Source organism: Mesoplodon densirostris, chromosome X, assembly GCF_025265405.1.
Source record: "Mesoplodon densirostris isolate mMesDen1 chromosome X, mMesDen1 primary haplotype, whole genome shotgun sequence".
NCBI lineage: Eukaryota > Metazoa > Chordata > Mammalia > Artiodactyla > Ziphiidae > Mesoplodon > Mesoplodon densirostris.
The window spans coordinates 14443986-14455432 of NC_082681.1; positions in this window are offsets into that span (position 1 = coordinate 14443986).

An 11447-nucleotide genomic window follows, 5' to 3' on the forward strand; every position below is an offset into this window, starting at 1 on the left:
TTTTTTATTGCATGTCTTTTCATGGAGCTGATTTGATCATTCTTTTCTGTTCCTTTATATAAAACACTGTGTTTAAGATCTACTGTGCAAGTTTTCCCCCCTTTCTCCTTATTTTATATTTCTTAGTTAGGTTCACTTTCAAGAGGTAGAATTACTAGATCAAAGGCTATGAACACTGCCAAATAGGCCAGTACTAAGTTTGAGGCTGAAGCAAATGAGGCACTCACTTTGGACACCAAATGTTAAAAATATTTGGATTCAGGGCGCTTCCCTGGTGGCACAGTGGTTGAGAGTCCGCCTGCCGATGCAGGGGACGCGGGTTCGTGCCCCAGTCCGGGAAGATCCCACATGCTGTGGAGCGGCTGGGACCGTGAGCCATGGCCGCTGAGCCTGTGTGTCCGGAGCCTGTGCTCCGCAACAGGAGAGGCCACAGCAGTGAGGGGCCCATGTACTGCAAAATACATATATATATATATATATATATATATATATATATATATATATATATATATATATATATATATATATATATTGATGCAGTATTTAAAAAAACACAAAATTATTGCAAAAATCCATGGTGAACAAAATAACAACATTAAATAAAGACAGGATCAAATTTTCCTTTTGCCTCAGGCTCCAGTATGGCTCCTCATGACACTGCTGCCAGAATCTACTGAATATTATCTTTTCTAAAGACATTTACAAATTTTAAAAGTAGAAAATAATATCTTAGTGTTATAATTTCTCATAGGTATTTATCTACACACACCTTTATACCTCAATGCCACAATAAACTAAGGTGACTTCCAAATCATATAAAATTTGGCAAAATTATGTGAATTAAAGGCAGATGAGAAATGATAGGAAATGCTACTTTTCCTCTGCATTTCTTTCTGTTTTCCTTTTATATTATTCACACCCATGCTATTTGGTTCATACCAGTTTACGTTTATCATCTTCTTTGTGGGGTGTTCCTTTATCAGGGTGAGGTCTCTGTCTTTGTCTTTGTTCCCATTAGTGTTTTCCAACTTCAACTCTGCTTTGCTGAATATTAATATTGATTTGATTTCTTTTGTTAGGAATTTACTTGAATATTTTATTTAAAACCTGTCATTTTGTTTATATATGACTCGTAAATAGAAAGTAGCAGGAATTATTTTGGTTCTGATTTGAATATATGTCTTTCAATAGACATGCTTAATTTATTTCTATTTTGGAGATCACTGGTCTATTTTTTTAACATCTCTATTCTACTATAATTGCTTTACAATGGTGTGTTAGTTTCTGCTGTATAACAAAGTGAATCAGCTATATATAAACATATATCCCCATATCTCCTCCCTCTTGCATCTCCCTCCCACCCTCCATATCCCACCCCTCTAGGTGGTCACAAAGCACCGAGCTGATATCCCTGTGCTATGTTGCTGCTTTCCACTAGCTATCTATTTTACATTTGGTAGTGTATATGTGTCCATAACACTCTCTCATTTTGTCCCAGCTTACCCTTCCCCCTCCCTGTGTCCTCAAGTCCATTCTCTACATCTGAGTTTTTATTCCTGTCCTGCCCCTAGGTTCTTCAGAACCATTTTTTTTAGATTCTATATATATGTGTTAGCATACGGTATTTATTTTTCTCTTTCTGACTTATTTCACTCTGTATGAGAGTCTCTAGGCCCATCCACCTCACTACAAATAACACAATTTTGTTTCTTTTTATGGCTGAGTAATATTCCATTGTATATATGTACCACTTCTTCTTTATCCATTCATCTGTCGATGGGCACTTGGGTTGCTTCTATGTCCTGGCTATTGTAAATAGACCTGCAATGAACATTGTGGTACATGATTCATTTTGAATTATGGTTTTCTCAGAGTATATGCCCAGTAGTGGGATTGCTGGGTCATATGGTAGCTATATTTTTACTTTTTTAAGGAACCTCCATACTGTTCACCATAGTGGCTGTATCAATTTACATTCCCACCAACAGTGCAAGAGGGTTCCCTTTTCTCCACACCCTCTCCAGCATTTATTGTTTGTAGATTTTTTTATGATGGCCATTCTGACCAGTGTGAGGTGACAACTCATTGTAGTTTTTATTTGCATTTCTCTAATGATTAGTGATGGTGAGCATCCTTTAATGTGTTTGTTGGCAATCTGTATATCTTACTTGAAGAAAAGTCTATTTAAATCTTCTGCCCATTTTTGTATTGGGTTGTTTGTTTTTTGATATTGAGCTGCATGAGCTGCCTGTATATTTTGGACATTAATCCTTTGTTAGTTTCTTCATTTGCAAATATTTTCTCCCATTCTGAGGGTTGTCCTTTTGTTCTTGGTTATGGTTTCCTTTGCTGTACAAAAGCTTTTAAGTTTCATTAGGTTCCATTTCTTTATTTTTGTAATCATTTCCATTTCTCTAGGAGGGGGGTCAAAAAGGATCTTGCTGTGATTTATGTCATAGAGTATTCTGCCTATATTTTCCTTTCAGACTTTGATAGTGTCTGGCCTTACACTTAGGTCTTTAATCCATTTCGAGTTTATTTTTGTGTATGGTGTTAGGGAGTGTTCTAATTTCATTCTTTTACATGTAGCTGTCCAGTTTTCCCAGCACCACTTATTGAAGAGGCTATCTTTTCTCCATTGTATATTGTTGCCTCCTTTATAAGGTGATCATATGTGCGTGGGTTTATCTCTGGGCTTTCTATCCTGTTCCATTGATCTATATTTCTGTTTTTGTGCCAGTACCATACTATCTTGATTACTGTAGCTTTGTAATATAGTCCGAAGTCAGGGAGCCTGATTCCTCCAGCTCCGTTTTTCTTTCTCAAGATTGCTTTGGCTATTTGGGGTCTTTTGTGTTTCCGTACAAATTGTGAAATTTTTTCTTCTAGTTCTGTGAAAAATGCCAGTGTTAGTTTGATAGGGATTGCATTGAATCTGTAGATTGCTTTGGGTAGTAGAGTCATTTTCACAATGTTGATTCTTCCAATCCAAGAATATGGTGTATCTCTCCCTCTGTTTGTATCAGCTTTAATTTCTTTCATCAGTGTCTTATAGTTTTCTGCATACAGGTCTTTTACCTCATTACGTAGGTTTATTTCTAGGTTTTCTTTTTGTTGCAGTGGTAAATGGGAGTGTTTCCTTAATTTCTCTTTCAGATTATTCATCATTAGTGTATAGGAATGCAAGAGATTTCTGTACATTAATTTTATATCCTGCTACTTTACCAAATTCACTGATTAGCTCTCGTAGTGTTCTGGTAGCATCTTTGGGATTCTCTATGTATAGTATCATGTCACCTGCAAACAGTGACAGTTTTACTTCTTTTCCGATTTGGATTCCTTTTATTTCTTTTTCTTCTCTGATTGCTGTGGCTAAAACTTCCAAGACTATGTTGAATAATAGTGTTGAGAGTGGGCAACCTTGTCTTGCTCCTGATCTTAGTGGAAATGGTTTCAGTTTTTCACCATTGAGAACAATGTTGGCTGTGGGTTTGTCATATATGGCCTTTATTATGTGGAGGTAAGTTGCCTCTGTGCTTACTTTCTGGAGAGTTTTTATCATAAATGGGTGTTGAATTTTGTCAAAAACTTTTTCTGCATCTATTGAGACAATCATATGATTTTTCTCCTTCAATTTGTTAATATGGTTTATGACATTGATTGATTTGCATATATTGAAGAATCCTTATATTCCTGGGATAAACCCCACTTGATCATGGTGTATGATCCTTTTAATATGCTGTTGGATTCTGTTTCCTAGTATTTTGTTGAGGATTTTTGCATTTATGTTCATCAGTGATAATGCTCTGTCCTTTCTTTTTGTTACATCTTTGTCTGGTTTTGGTATTAGGATGATGTGGCCTCATAGAATGAGTTTGAGAGTGTGCGTCCCTCTGCTATATTTTGGAAGAGTTTGAGAAGGGTAGGTGTTAGCTCTTCTCTAAATGTTTGATAGAATTCGCATGTGATTCCATCTGGTCCTGGGCTTTTGTTTGTTGGAAGATTTATAATCACAGTTTCAATTTCAGTGCTTGTAATTGGTCTATTTATATTTTCTCTTTCTTCTTGGTTCAGGCTCGGGAAGTTGTGCTTTTCTAAGAATTTGTCCATTTCTTCCATTTTGTCCTTTATATTGGCATATAGTTGCATGTAGTAATGTCTCATGATCCTTTGTATTTCTGCAGTGTCAGTTGTTACTTCTCCTTTTTCATTTCTAATTCTATTGATTTGAGGCTTCTCCCGTTTTTTCTTGATGAGTCTAGCTAGTGGTTTATCAATGTTGTTTATCTTCTCAAAGAACCAGCTTTTAGTTTTATTGATCTTTGCTATTGTGTCTTTAATTTCTTTTTCATTTATTTCTGATCTGATGTTTATGATTTCTTTCCTTCTGCTAACTTTGACGGTTTTTTGTTCTTCTTTCTCTAATTGCTTTAGGTGTACAGTTAGGTTGTTTATTTGAGGTGTTTCTAGTTTCTTGAGGTAGGATTGTATTGCTATAAACTTCCGTCTTAGAACAGCTTTTGCTGCATCCCATAAGTTTTGGGTCATCGTGTTTTCATTGTCATTTGTTCCTAGGTATTTTTTGATTTCCTCTTTCATTTCTTCAGTAATCTCTTAGTTATTTAGTAGTGTATTGTTTAGCCTCCATGTGTTTGAATTTTTACAGTTTTTTCCTGTAATTGTTATCTAATCTCATAACGTTGTGGTTGGAAAAGATACTTGATATGATTTCATTTTCTTAAATTTACCACAGCTTGATCTGTGATCCAAGATAAGATCTATCCTGGAGAATGTTCCATGAGCACTTGAGAAGAAACCGTATTCTGTTGTTTTTGGATGGAATGTCCTATAAATATCAATTAATTCTATCTTGTTTAATGTATCATTTAATGCTTGTGTTTCCTTATTTATTTTCATATTGGATGATCTGTCCATTGGTGAAAGTGGGGTGTTAAAGTCCCCTACTATGATTGTGTTACTGTCAATTTCCCCTTTTTTGGCTGTTAGCATTTGCCTTATGTATTGAGGTGCTCCTATGTTGGATGCATAAATATTTACAATTGTTATATCTCCTCCTTGGATTGATCCCTTGATCATTATATAGTGTCCTTCTTTGTCTCTTGTAATAGTCTTTATTTTAAAGCCTATTTTGTCTAATATGAGAATTGCTACTCCAGCTTTCTTCTGATTTCCATTTGCATGGAATATCTTTTTCCATCCCCTCACTTTCAGTCTGTATGTGTCCCTAGGTCTGAAGTGGATCTCTTGTAGATAGCATATATACGGGTCTTGTTTTTGTATCCATTCAGCCAGTCTGTGTTTTTTGGTGGGAGTATTTAATCCATTTACATTTCAGGTGGTTATCAATATGTATGTTCCTATTACCATTTTCTTAATTGTTTTGGGTTTGTTATTGTAGGTCTTGTCCTTCTCTTGTATTTCCTGCCTAGAGAAGTTCCTTTCGAATTTGTTGTAAAGCTGGTTTGGTGGTGCTGAATTCTCGTAGCTTTTGATTGTCTGTAAGGTTTTAAATTTCTCTCTCAAATCTGAATGAGATCCTTGCTGGGTAGAGTAATCTTGGTTGTAGGTTTTTTTCTTTCATCACTTTAAATATGTCCTGCCAGTCCCTTCTGGCTTGCAGAGTTTCTGCTGAAAGATCAGCTTTTAACCTTATGGGGATTTCCTTGTATGTTAATTGTTGCTTTTCCCTTGCTGCCTTTAATATTTTTTCTTTGCACTGAATTTCTGATAGTTTGATTAATACGGGTCTTGGTGTGTTTCTCCTTGGATTTATCCTGGAGGCTCTCTGTCTCCAGGATAAATTTATCCTGCCTGCGCCTCTCTGTGCTTCCTGGACGTGATTGGCTATTTTCTTTCCCATATTAGGGAAGTTTTCTACTATAATCTCTTCAAATATTTTCTCAGTCCCTTTTTTTCTCTTCTTCTTCTGGGACCCCTAGAATTCTAATGTTTGTGCATTTATTGTTGTCCCAGAGGTCTCTGAGAGTGTCCTCAATTCTTTTCTTTCTTTTTTCTTTATTCTTCTCTGTGGTAGTTATTTCCACTATTTTATCTTCCAGGTCACTTATCCATTTTACTCTGCTGTTGATTCTTTCTAGTGTATTTTTCATTTCAGTTATTGTGTTGTTCATCTCTGTTTCTTTGTTCTTTAATTCTTCTAGATCTTTGTTAAACATTTCTTGCATCTTCTCAGTCTTTGCCTCCATTCTTTTTCCGAGGTGCTGGATCATGTTCACTATCATTATTCTGAATTCTTTTTCTGGAAGGTTGCCTATCTCCAGTTCATTTAGTTGTCTTTCTGGGGTTTTATCTTGTTCCTTCATCTCGTACATAGCCCTCTGCCTTTTCATCTTGTCTATCTTTCTGTGAATGTGGGTTTTGTTCCACAGGCTGCAGGATTGTAGTTCTTCCTTCAGCTGTCTGCCCTCTGGTGGATGAGGCTATCTAAGAGGCTTATGCAAGTTTCCTGATGGGAGGGACTGGTGCTGGGTAGACCTGGCTGTTTCTCTGGTGGGCAGAGCTCAGTAAAACTTTAATCTGCCTGTCTGCTGATGGGTGGGGCTGGGTTCCCTCCCTGCTGTTTGTTTGGCCTGAGGTGGCCCAACACTGGAGCGTACCTGGGCTCTTTGGTGGGGCTAATGGCAGACTCTTGGAGGGCTCATGCTAAGGAGTACTTCCCAGAACTTCTGCTGCCAGTGTCCTTGTCCTCGAAGTGAGCCACAGCCACACCCTGCCTCTGCAGGAGACCCTCCAACACTAGCAGGTAGGTCTGGTTCAGTCTCCTATGGGGTCACTGCTCCTTCCCCTGGGTCCTGATGTGCACACTACTTTGTGTGTGCCCTCCAAGAGTGGAGTCTCTGTTTCCCCTAGTCCTGTCAAAGTCCTGCAATCAAATCCCATTAGCCTTCAAAGTCTGATTCTCTTGGAATTCGTCCTCCCGTTGGTGGACCCCCAGGTTGGGAAACCTGACACAGGGCTCAGAACCTTCACTCCAGTTGGTGGACTTCTGTGGTATAATTGTTCTCCAGTTTGTGAGTCACCCACCCAGCGTTTATGGGATTTGATTTTATTGTGATTGCACCCCTCCTACCGTCTCATTGCAGCTTCTCCTTTGTCTTTGGATGTGGATTATCTTTTATGGTGTGTTCCAGTATCTTCCTGTTGATGATTGTTCAGCAGTTAGTTGTGATTCCAGTGCTCTTGCAAGAGGGCTAGAGATTATATTTTTTGTTTGTTTGTTTACTGATTATCTTTTATTCTATAATTGTCCTCCTCCCCACTGATGATAATCACATCATGCAATTGCTTAAGGAAGAAAACAGGTCTTTTGTCCTAGAGAAAGGTCCACATTCTGAATTTGGTAGATTGTTTCCTCATGGTGTCATTTAATGTGTTCTATCCATGGTCATTCCCAGAAACTTGTAGGTAGATCTAGAGACTTAAATGTATTTTGGCTCAATTTTTGGCAAGAATATTTAGTGGGTGGTGGTGTTTATTTCCTATTTTGCATTACATGCTGTTTGATTGTTCTACTTTCAGTAATGTAAACAAACTGTCAGTGTGGGCTTAGGTGATGTTGCCTGATTCCTTTATCAGCAAGTTTTTCAACCTTTCACCTAATGATTATAGAGCATTAATTGATTTTTTTGCCAGAATGTATTATTCCTTTAGGGGTTATAAAGTGGTGATTTTATCATTCTATATTTCTCTTGAATTTATCACTGCTAACTCTTCTTTAAAGAAGCACCCTTCTTCATTGTTTGGTTACCCTGAAATATAGTTAAGCTGGAAAAGTAGGATAAATGCTTAATTTTTCCGCATATTATTCATTGGTTTTCAGAACAGTGAATTGCTGCCTTAGCAACTTACAGTGATTTGTAATGAATTTTTTATCATTATGAATTTTTGTGTTTTTCTTCATCTTACAAGTTTTAGTTCACTGCAGTCATTATTGCTCAAATTGTTCCATTTTATTGGTCAGTAAGATTTCCCTCAAGTTAACTTCTATATTCAGATTTTACTTAACTTGAAATTGGGCTCCCTCTTTGAATTTTACTCACTTCTGACGTTTACCCCCCTTTAGATACTGTATTTCACTACTAGGCTGCTGGAATACTACATGAACATCCTTAAATGCTCTAGGCACAGCCACACATTTGGTAGTATTCACTGACTAACGTTCCAAGCTCTTGCCAATTGACTGTGGTTCAGTTCTATGTTGTACATGACACTTAACTGAGATTTGTTTTTCGGTAGCTCTACACTGCCTAAAAATTCAGTCTGTACTCATTGGTATGGAACTTAGAGTCCTCCATGATTTATCTTCAAAGTCATTTCTCATTTCTACTTTTCCCTCCCTCACTGTTGCTCATTTGTCTTCACGTTCTGAAAAGATAGCTCTGTGTTGGATACCACCTGCAAATCTAGGTTTGTGGTAGTCTCTGAGCTAATTTGGGGGAATCTTAATAGAGTCTGAAATCAAAGCAGTAGGAGATGTGCTTGAAGTTTTTGTAAATTCGTCTAACTTGCTTTGTCCTGGTTCTAGGCTCACCAAGAGAGTACAGACAATTACTGGGTTTCCTAGGTAGGTCTTACTTTCAAGAAGAGACTGCTCTCACCAGAGTAATTTATGCCCTATTCCTTTTTCAATTATATTTCTCATTATAATTAGGCTCCTGGCATTGTAACTATATGTGGCTTTCCATATTACATCCTTTATATAACCTATAGGGAAAATCTGTAGGGAAAAGACAGCTTAACTACAGTATCCAATTACTATCACAGTCCTACTTCTCACTGTAAATAGTCAACTGTCTTTCTGATCAGTCTTGTGAGCCAGGTGATGTGAATCTACCCCTTAAGTAACAAGTCCACTCTAGATATGGTGACAACTCAGATTTCTGAGTTGACAAGGCTGAGGGCTACCGTGATCCCAGACCTTGACATCATGGTAATGCCTCACTGTGAGGCAGTCAGCAGCCTTTCACCTGGCGACAGAAGTCTTTGTGTTGGCTTCATCCCCATTTGTCTGGTTTGAGCTTCTACAGATACAGTTTGCAAGGCATCACAGGTTAGACTATCATGTAATGCTATTATTTTACTTTACAGATGAGTAAACTGAAGCCAGAGAAGGGAGGAACATGTCATGGAAAAGCCATGATTCATTCCAGGTCTCTTGATGCTCAGCTGAGCATTCTTTCCATTGTTTAATGATTCTCGATGTATAAAAAGGATTTTTCTGTTCTCATTTGAATTACATGTATATATTCAGGGATTATAAAACTCTAGTGATTGCTGAGACGTTAGAGATCATGTAGTCTACTGTTTCTCAACAGGGATCTATGAAAATAGATATACCAGCATTCTCCTTGGAGATTTTCATTCTATGGAACTGGGGTGGAGATAAAAGACTATTTTTTTTTTTAATTTCCCAGGAGATTCTCCTACACAGAAAGACTTGGAAACTCGTGATCTAACACAACTTACTTGTACAGATGAAATAACAAAGACCTAAAACAGAGAAGGAATCTTGCCTTTGTAGATAATTTCTTACTCAGGGGCTCAAGTCACTCACACTTGACTTTTGAGCTGTTATTTACAACTCCAGCACTATGTACTGTGTGTACAGATTGGAGCTTTTCAGTGTGGAAAATCTATGTTAGGGAAGTAAGGAAAGCAGCACAGTATCCTAGAGTAAATCCTAGAGCAGATTGTGAACTCAGTCCCAAATGTCATTTGGACACAAGTGTTTTCTGCTTCTATTGCTGCTACTTATATAAGTTATGCTGTTGGACATATTCAAAAAGGCAAAAAAAAAAACCCACCTCCAATTAGAAGAGGGCAGTGGCAAACATTGCCATCACTGAATTTAGAGAAATAAGCATGGATGAGGTCATTAAGTCAAAGTTGAATTTTGAAATATAATCAGATTCTGAAGGGCCCCAGGGCAGATTATTCAGGTATTTGTGGATTGTTCTCAGCTACATACCAGTATTAGGAATATAGAATGTACTTTAATATTCATGGACAGTTCTGGGGCTGTAACTTAAACTCATTTTAGAGGTTCATATACGTATTTCAGTTGCCTGTGCCAGTACCTACTTAGATGTATATCTGCACATTAATTTTCTTAATGATGTTGTGCACTTCTATGTACTTGGCACAACCATAAAGCATTTCATAGTCATATAAGGAAATAAAACAACTCATAACAACTCATAAATAAAAGATAAATTTCACTAACTGCTATATGTGTTCAGAGATAGAAACTATCACAGTCAGTTTGTGGGAGATGATGGCAAAGGTTAATGGCATATGAGGTGAGCCTTGGAGAATGAGTAGTGGAGAGAGGGAGGGAAGGAGGGCGGGGTGGGGGGAGAGAGAGAGAGAGAATGAATGAATGAATGAATAGAGAGAATAAGAACATCCATTCCAGGCACAGGGAGCTGTATGAACAATGCCATGGATATATTGGAGAATAAAATATATTAGGTCAGAGTAACTCAGAGAATTATACTTTGCATACCTTCTCTGAAAGATGTTTCTACCCTCTTAGTTCCCTTGAGAAACTTTCTAATGAAAACTCTTGTCTTCTATGTATTAATAAATTGTAATGGCTTTAATAGATAGTTGGTAAGCAGAGAGGTATACTTGAACATTACCGGTAGGCCACATGTGGTATTAACAAAAGCCTAGAGCTCTGACAATGATATGGTGGCATGAAGGGTAGGATAGTAGTGTTGAGGAAAAAGGAGAAATAGATTTGAAATCAGAGGGGCAGGATATGAGCCTCTTATCTGCTACTAATTAACAGGATGATAGTTGGTTTTTATTCAGTGTCTTTTGGACCTCAATTCATTTATAAAAAGAGTATGAAAATGTCGACCCTTTCTAGCTTTCCAGGTTGCTGTGAGGATCAAATAAGTGCAAAATTAGGTGTTAACATAGAATATAATTATTACTAGCTGTAATAATGGTAATTTTAAAATTTTATATCATTTAAAGATTTTTGCACCTATTCCAAATGAGGATTTTTTTTCATTCTTTTTAAAAGCATTAATCTTGTAATGTCACAAATAAATTTCTAAGATGAATCACTGGTATAAGGATAGAAGTCTGATTCATAAGTCCTTTCTGGATGGCTTAGAGACATTTAACTGTTCATATGAGTATGAAAGGCTAGGAGGCTGAATCACTGATGGGGAAAAAGAATCAGTTTAGGGGCATCGATTAGGCTTCAGTAGCTCATATCATCTGCCCACAGGAGCTGGGCACAATTACTCTCCTTGCATCCTTTGATTTCAAGTGTTTTCCTATTATCATCTAATCCCTGAAGCTGAGTTTGGAAAGGTGACATTTGTTACTCAAGATCACTGCAAATAAACTCCCGTTTCTAAAGCTTCAAGCTGGAAGGGTAGCCATGAGGC